Consider the following 8,877-nt stretch of genomic DNA (forward strand, 5'->3'; position numbering starts at 1 on the left):
GGCTTTGCTCCATGTCTCATGGGTATGGTCCCCAGGCTTGTCCTGGGCTCTCCCCTGGAGGGGAGCTGGGCTGACTCTGCTCACCTCACACAGGTACCGTGGCTCTGCACCCTGCGGGGGGCTCTGCGAAATGGGATGGGGGCCCTGAAGCAGGGGCTTTGTGTGCTGTTATCATCCTGCAAGTGTGTTTTACCTCTGCCTGCCTTTTTATCACTTTGGTTGCCGTAACAAGAGCTGAAGCCCTGGCTGCGTTACGGCTCACGTTGCACGAGTGTCCCCAGTATAATCACCTCCCGCTGCTTAATTGTGCCATCCCCACTATGGCTGTGTTAGGGGAGGGCTGCCCCGTGCCGGGATGCTCCCTGCACTGCCGTCCTCCCCTCCTGGCACCCTGCAGGGAGGCTGAGCTGGCACCTCTGGCAGCCTGACTGCACCGCCTCACGTTAAATATACCCACACACCTGTGTGCGGCGTTTACGAAGCAATCCCAGCTAATCTCTCCATCTAGCCCGGGTTTGAGGATGCCCTTTCAGCAGGGATTTGTAGCATTTGCTACAGTTCTTTCCCAAGAATGCATTACCTGGGGTTTCGAATGAATAATGTAGGTCCTTGTTCAGCAAGTTACTTACAAATGTTGAACCTTAAACCACTGAAGTCTATGGATCTACTTGTGTACTTAAAGTTAGGCACAGGCTTAAGTGCTCCCGTAAATCAGGGCCTTATAGCCCAATTTGGCATTCCTAATAAGGTCTGCAGATATAAATAGCAGCCTGTATTGACCCAAGGGTGTGTTTGCCTTGGTCACTGCTACATCCTGCAAGACAAATGCTGACAGAAGCCAAAATGTCCTCAGCAGATACGGGGCCCAAGCCCCTGTGAACAAACACGGGGTAAACCCAGAGTATTTTGTAACGGCAGAAGCGACCTTCCTCTGGCACAAACGCGCCTGGGTGCTGAATCCACACCACCAAGTGGGGGTGGTGTTTCGCCAGTGGTCTAATTAGCGATTCTAATTTGCCCTGACTTCCTTGTTAGGGGCAGGTCTGAGCTCAGGCCGGGGGTGCGGGTGGGGGCAGGCTCAGGCCGTGGCACTCAGGGTCCGCAGACAAAAGCTTTCACCCCCCCCCCATGAGCTCCTTCCCTGCGAGGTTCGCGCTGCCCATGGCTGTTCAGACACATCCTTGAGAGCGAGCCAGCAGCTCTCCTCTTGTCTCTTGTGATTACTGTCCTGCCGTTATCCTTGAGAGACGCCATCTGCTACCGCTCCATCACCCGTCATCTTCCCATCTCCCCAGAGCTCGCCACGGCCCTGCTGCCCCGCTCCCGGCACCTCGTTAGGATCAATCAGATCAGCGGCGGCTGACGTGCCGGCCCCGCACCACACCGGGCCCGCGGGCGCTGGGCTGGGGATTTGGAGGCAGGCCTGCTGCTGGCGGCGATGGGAGCTGGGACCCCCGCGCCTCGTCCCCTCCTCTCTGTGCCTCACACAGCTGCTGGGAGCACCAAGGGGTGCTGGGGCTGTGGGGTTTTAGGGTGCTGTCTGAGGCGATGGGGTGCCCCACAGCCACCTGAGAGGAGGTTGCGGCAGGGAGGGGGGCTGCCTGTTTTCTCAGGTGACAAGCGGCAGGACGTGAGGAAATGGCATCAACTTGCACCAGGGGAGGCCCAGAGCGGGCCTCAGGCAGAATTTGGTCCTGCAGAGGGTGGCCGAGCACTGGGACGGGCTGCCCAGGGCACTGGTGGGGTCCCCACCCCAGAGGTGTGTAAGGGACGTGTGGACGTGGTGCTTGGGGACACGGCTCAGTGGGGGCACGCGGTCGGTCGGGGGTGGCTGGGCCTAGTGAGCCCAAAGGTCTCCTCCAGCCTAGATGATATATGGGGCCGTGCAGCCTGCAGCAGGTGTCAAGGCACGAGGACAGGATTGTTTTGGGGTCAGAAGGGAGGTGCGTTTATTCCGGAGCCCTTCAGGGTCCCCAACAGCAGCAAGATGCATTGAGTCAGTGCAGCGACGCATGGTGCCTGGCACTGCTAGCCTCTGGCTTCTGACCAGCAGCAGGTGAGCCCCCAGACCCGTCATCCCACTGCAGGACACGAGCAGCTCCCACTACAGTCGCAGAAGCCCCTCGTGCCCTCAGGCAGGGGGCTGCAGCCCTGGGAAGTTGCCGGAGAGCCGGGATTTACACTCCGTGTCATAGGCCCGACCAAAGCTCACGCCCACCTCGTGGTGTAATTCGCAGCTAAATGTACATTTAGATAAAAACTCCAGTAAAAACATCACATTTTATTAGGGGAGGGCGTGCGATAAATTTTTACCTCAACGCTTCCAGCAGTCAAAGATGAAACGCGCCTTCAGGAAAATCACTGCCACCGCGATGGGCTTTCATCCCGCTCTATCAGGTGGCTCGCTGGTGTTGTTAAGGCACCTCATTAGAGCATTCAAATGATCTGCAAAGGCTAAAACTCGTCGTTCTGCCAGCTCTCCGGAGCTCTGCCCTGCGTCCAGCCATCCTCAGAGCCTGGTGAGAGGCTCATGCAGATGAGCATCCTTCTGAAAGCCCTATAAAAGTGATTTTCTGTCTGTTGATCAAAATTATTGTCTATGGGAAAATACACGGGTGCCTTCTCCAGAATTTATCACAGAGCTTCAGATGTGTTTGCACGCAGAGCCCACGAGGCTGTCTGCAGCGCTCTGGCAGAGGCGTCGCGCGCTCTGAGTGCTCCTTCTGCTCCAGCTCCTGCCCTCCCGGCCCTCTCCCCACCGCGATGTTGGAAGAAGATTGCACACCACAAACCAGCAATTTTTAATGATATCCAAGCGTGTAACATCAGAAATCTTTAAATTGTTCCAAGGCCAGAAATAAAATCTGCATCTGAAGTCACAGAAGTATTTCAAAGCAGCGCTTTAGGGTTTACAAGTGCATTGGGGAGGACGATTTAAGTGTTTACAAGCTACGAGGCTCGCTGGGACTGAAGAAAGAGAAGCAGTGATGGGGACAGCTGGAGATGGATTTGTCCCCTCTGTAGAAGTGTTTTGGGGACATTGGGATGAGCTGAGCCACGGGTGCCAGCTGCCGTCCTCCCTGAACCCACTCCCAGGAAAGCCTCCAATTCACTATTTCGTAAGAAGATTGGTTTTTCACAAATGAGCAGCTTTTTAAAATGTCTGAGTGTGTGTATATTTATAATCAGAGGCTTCTGAACTTTGCCAAGGTTGGGCATAAAATAAAGGTGTGCGGTTGCCTTGCTCGCACGCACACTGCATTCTTAAAATGGGTAATTCGCAGAAAATTACCCCGCTCCCTGCACAAGGAGGACTTGCAAAATTTGTGAAGTGTTCAATGTTTTTATGAAGTGTTTCTAACCCTCTTCTTTTTGTGCAGTAAAGCTTGGCAGGGGAGAGGCTCACCTGCTCATAAATCAGAAGGCAAATTAAAGATGTGCCATCTTCTTTCTACTCTCCCTACTTTTAGCTCTTGCTTTTCAGATGCCTGGGGGTGGCGATGCTCCAGGAGGGGGGCAGCAGCCCCGGTGTGCCCCATCACCTCCACTGCACCCCGCGACAGGAGATGTCACTGTGCCCAGAGCTGAAGCACTGGCTGCTGGAGCCAGGGAGCAAGCAGCAAGGGCAGGATCGTGCCATGCGTGGCCTGCAGCCTCTATTTTTCCCCTGGTTTTTGCTCCCAGGCTGTGAGCAGCCTGGATCTGGCAGCCTTTGCCCTCCCAATGTGGTCTTGGGTTTTGCTACCCGCCGCAAAGCTCCATTAACCGGCGGTTTGATCTCGTGTTAACAAGGGGAAGGAGGCTGGAGAAGGAGCCGCAATTAAGGGAGGTGAAAGTTAAAACATCAAGGGAAGTTTTTAATTGAAGAGCAGCCCTGCAGGGAAACGCAAAGGAGAGTTTGGCAGTTTTGCGGATGGTGATAACGTCACACTTCTTGGAGAAAGGCGAGGAAAGAAAGAGAGCTGGGGTGGTCAGGAGCTTTGAAGAAGTAGGATGTGCACAAAAAGGAGAGGGAAGGGAGAAAGCGCCGCTGCGTGCTGCTGCTAGCTCTCTGTCACGCCTGCTCCCGTGATGGCCCTGGCCTTGTAGAGGAGCCGCTGTGCCCTGCTGGGTGCATGCAGCTCCCCAGGCTCCAGGAAAGTTTGCGCTATTTCTTTTAACTCAGTCTGTTAAAAACAAAATGCAGTTCTGTATTAACCATTGCACTCTCTGCGTCCTTATGGAAACAGTCCCCAGAGCTCCTTCCTTTGCAAACCAGGCCATTTGGTATTTTGCCATTGATGGATTTTGGTGAGCTCAGATGGTGTTGGCAAGGTTTCACCCTGCACAGCCCCTGGCAGGCTCCTGGTGCCTGCTCTCTGCATCCAGGTTCCCTTTGCAGGAGATGTGCCCTTCGCAGAACGGGCTTTCCCATGAACTCGGACCTGTCCCAGGCTGTTCTCCCACTGAGCTATCAATGTGAAATTTCCTTTTTGAGGATATAGTCACCAGGGCTGAATGTTTGGTCCTGAGCACGCTGTCCCCATGCTCAGTCGCTTCCATACAGAGCATGGAGCTGGCACGGGCTCGCCAGCAGCACGAGGAGAAAAGCAGCAGGAGGAGTGCAAGGCTCAACGCCAGCTTACTTGGCCCCAGGAACACAAACCCTGCGGTGCGTGACTTCTGATGCGCGGGTATCACCTGTGCTGCCGTCGGAGAGCGCTGTGGCTGGGATCGTCCTGGAGGTCCTGGGATTCGCTGAGGTTTCAGCTCAGCCCCAAACTACTGAAGCATGAGCTGCTGTTCTCGTTGGAAAGATGCCTCTCTGGGGGGCACCTCTCAGCTCAGAGGTGGGAACCTTTGTGAGCGTTGCCGTGCTCTGACAGCGTAGCGCCCGGAGCTGGGCTCTCGTTGCTATCCCAGGGAATCAGCTTACAGGAAGGATTGTTCATCACAACGAGGCGTTTTCACAAGTCTGACCCCATAACAAGAACCACGAGTGGAGGAACGTGGAGAACACTGGGATGGCAGAAAGCTCTGGGCAGGCTGGGATCTAGACCAGATGCCAGAGGGGCCTTGCAGCAAGTCCCGTGTTTTCCCCTGGAGCCTTTCCTGTGTTCCACGCTCATCGAATCGAGGGAGGAGACCTCCACGTTTGGCCAAATCCAACCAGCCTGCTCCGTTCTCCAGTTCTGGCCAGCTTACAAGGTGCTTAGGAACAATCTGCAGCTCAGGAGCTATTAGCAGGTTTTTTTTCAGTGAATTTGGAACAAGGAATGAATTTGAGAAACTTCAGCACTTCTTGGCTGATCCCAGGGAAGAAAAAAAAAGAGAGAGAGAACTCGGTGCCTGAACCGTCTGTGATGGGTTAATTACACCAGTGAAGGCTGATGGAAGACAGGAACAGCAATCAGAATCTCTGCCTTATCCCACCTATGCAGTTTTCTCAGATCCACTCACAATTGATGTGGTTGCCAATATCAGACCCTTTCCAGTGTAGGGTGACTCCGAGCCTAAACATCTTCTAATTTACTGCTCCGTCCAGCAGTACTGTGGATTTTTTCGATCCGTGCAAGATGTAATCAGGTGGGAAGTGAAGGACTTTTCTCATCCAAGGTCCTGTTTCTGCATTTGAGGTGACAGCCCTCTCTTGAGGACCCTAAACACTTCAAGATGGGACAGGGTTTTCGCTGTGTGAAACCAGCCCAGAAATAAAGATGTCATACAAAAGAAGAAAGCAAAATCTAAACCCCAGGAGCTGGTGGGAGAGAGAGCTGAGGCACAACGACCATGAGCTGAGAGCCTCGGCGACGTTTGGGGCTGGGGGACAGGAGCCCAGGAGGAGCATCTCTTGCCAGGGGTGAGTTTGCTGAACCAAACCTCCCCGCTGTCCCTTCCCCAGCACTCATTTTCCTTCCCGCTCAAAACTGCAGGTCCCAGAGGGAAGCCTCCTCCCCGGGGACTTCCCACCGCATCCTGCACGCCCCGGGGGCTGCGCAGCACCCACTGCATGCGGCCTAAACCCCATCCAGAAGCTCACGGTGTTCCCTGCGCAGCAACCACAGTTCAAGCAGAGATGAAAACCCTGCTGGGATCAGCACACCTTTAATTAATGGCAATTCTGCAGAAAATCCTGTCCATTCAAAACGACCCTGTGAAGAATGGAGGCATGCTCTCTGGCTCTGGATTATTTAAATCACATGCACTGGGATTTATTGAGACATCCAGGCTGTGTTTTCTGAGCATTAGGAGCTCTTTCCATTACAAATCCACGGATTTTTATGCATTGGGTAATGGATTTTTGATGGAATTTTGAAACTGGAAAGAAGCCAGGGCCGGGGACTCCTCAGAACATCACAGCTGGCACCTAAAGAAGAAGAAAGGAAAAAAAATGGAGAGGGAAAAACTTAATGAAAATATATATTTGTATAAACAATCAATGAAGATCGCGTTCGCGTGTTAAACAACCACCTTGAAATTGGTCTGTCTCAAAGGACTGAGCAATTGCAGACTACCTTAGCATGAATGATTTATGACATTCATGAACTTGGCAACTGCATCAGTTTTCCTAAACCTGGCAGCAAACACCACCTGCATATTAAGTGAAGATTTATGATTTATAAAACTCACCTCATTATGCAGAGGAACATGAATTGTCTTATGTGTGCAGTCTATAACTCCCAGGACAGATGAAAAGGCAGCTATGACACAATTTATGTGCTCACACTGCTGAAGTTTGTGGCGGAAAAACAGGCGGAATAACTAGGTCTTTGAGTTGGGTGTCTTCAAAGCTGCTCAACGGTGCGGTGGCCAAAATCGCCTGCTTGCTTGGAGGAAAAAAAAAAAAAGCTTTGCAAAGCTTAATGGTGGAGGTCATGTGAATAATCACTGCGCTGAAGGGTGCCCTCCCTCCCGAAAGCACAGGGGTAGGGGGCAGCGGAGGTGCCTCCGTGGAAAGAACGGGCTTGGTGTTGAGCTCAGCGCTTGCATTAATCCCCACCCTTCCCGCTGTCCTTTTTTGATCTTCCTCGCTGCGGGATGAGGGTTCCCAGTTACAAGGAGCAGCTCTGCCACGTCTGTTCGTGTGTCTGCTGTTAGGTGTGGGAGCCACGTCCCCGGGAGAGGACCAAAGTAGAAAATACACAAGCCGAGCATACGGCTGGGTTCTCTCATCCGGGGTGGGGAGCGTTGGAAAGACTTGGAAACGAGCAGGGCTGAGGGGCTGGGAATGAGTGACAGGGTGCGAGGAGCACACTCCTGATCTACCGTGAGCTTGAGTGAATGGGGTTTGTGTCCCTGTCACCGCCCCGGCGTGGGGGGACGCCTCCAGCAGGGCTCCTGTGCCCCGGGCAGGGGTGGCAGTGCTGTCCCCAGGCCCCTGGACTCCTGCCCATGGCATGTCCCCCCTGTCCTCCGCAACACAGCAGGGCCGCCTCATGCAGATACATTTAAGCCAGCCCCTGCGTCCCCACTGGCTCCAACTCCTTTCGAACGAAGGGATGTGACTGAGGAAGGCCGGCCCCGGAGCCGTGCTGTGTGTTGCTAATTACACCCGGGGGCTCTGGCTTCTCTGGGAGGGGAAACACATGTGCTTTGGGTTCGTAATTGGTGCAAGGCTACTTAAAACAATTTAAGCTGCCCCCATGCCCAGCTGGGTTGCTTCTGCTCACCCTGTGCTGCCGCTGTCCGTGCAGGGAACTGGCTGGGGAGCTGAGCTGGACAAGGCAGCCTGGTGAAACGCAAAGGGGCAGGGAGCCCTCCTGCCACGCAGGCCTCCGTGTGGCCCCGCAGCCTGCCAGCACTGGCAAGCAGGTGGCTGTGGGGCTGGCACCGAGCCCTGAGGGTTACAAAGCCCGCAGGCAGCGTGGCTGTGACGAGGCTGGAGTGGTGGCAAGCTGCTGGGCGCTGCTGCAGCGGGGCCGTGGCACTCTCTCCAGCTCGCTGTCCCTCACCCTTGATGTCAGGGTGGGGACTTCTCCCCAGCGGCTCCTCCGGCCCTTTATAAACTCCTGTTAAGGAAAGCATCTCCACCGCCTGTTCGGAGAGCACCACCTCTAGGGACAGCCCGGCTGGCAGCGGTGCCTCGGGGCTTCCTGGGATGGAGGCACCTGGGGGTTTGCTGCCAGGAGGGGGCTGCAATGGGGCCGTCCCCATCGGGGTGCCGGGGAGGAGAGCTCCTGCCCCCAGGTGAGCAGGGCTGGGGGAACTCCCTGAGATGGAGGTCTCAGAAATATCCTCCTTGGGAACAAAGGGGTTGGGGGGCAGTGGGGAGGTCGGGCTGGGCGAGGCAGGCGAGGGGATGGGGCTGGAGGCTGCCTGGGTTCGTCCTTGTTCTGCTGCTTGGCGTGGGGGACACAATTCACTGTTTATTTTCTGCAGTAAAAGCCTGCACTGGAGCTCCTCGAGATATATGTTGGTGCTACTGGAAAGGAGGGAGCCAGGAACGTGAACGGCTTTTTATTTTTTTCCCCTCACTGTCTTATTGCCAAGGCAGCAGAGAATGAGTGAATTCTGTCGAAGCCCAAATCGGGATTTTTTCTCCTCCAAACGTTACCCGTTTGTTTCACGCCTCTCATGGGTCTGACTTCAAAACGAAATTGTCGTAACGGTGCACATAAAACAAATTGCAGGCTGCACCTGGCCTGCCTGCTCCAGCCGGAGGGTCCCTGTGCCCCCGCCCTGCGCTCGGCCGGCACAAGGCAAGCCGTGAGTGCACGCGGCTGCGCCAGGCCCGGAGCGTTGCAGCTTACGAAGGAGAGGACTTCGCAAGTACAAAATACTTTGTATTTATGAGCTAACAAAGGAAACAGTGAGTGCGTATCGGTGGAGCGATCTGTGTTGTTTCCAGAATAAAGAACTGCTTTCTTGAGGCAAGGCGCCGCCCCGGGATTGTGCCGG

At 54.7% G+C, this 8,877-nt stretch overlaps 1 long non-coding RNA gene across 1 annotated transcript; it reads right to left on the reverse strand.

The window, feature by feature from the left end:
• Window positions 1–390: 390 nt before the first annotated feature.
• On the reverse strand, window positions 391–7,384 carry LOC310881378. The gene is made up of 3 exons (XR_014572325.1): window positions 7,246–7,384; window positions 6,610–6,806; window positions 391–6,346 (listed from the first exon to the last, which is right to left on the reverse strand). It is a non-coding gene; the product is annotated as an uncharacterized lncRNA (long non-coding RNA).
• Between the last annotated feature and the right edge of the window lie 1,493 nt (window positions 7,385–8,877).

The sequence above is a fragment of the Anser anser genome (assembly GCF_964211835.1).
Source record: "Anser anser genome assembly, chromosome: 14".
Lineage (NCBI taxonomy): Eukaryota > Metazoa > Chordata > Aves > Anseriformes > Anatidae > Anser > Anser anser.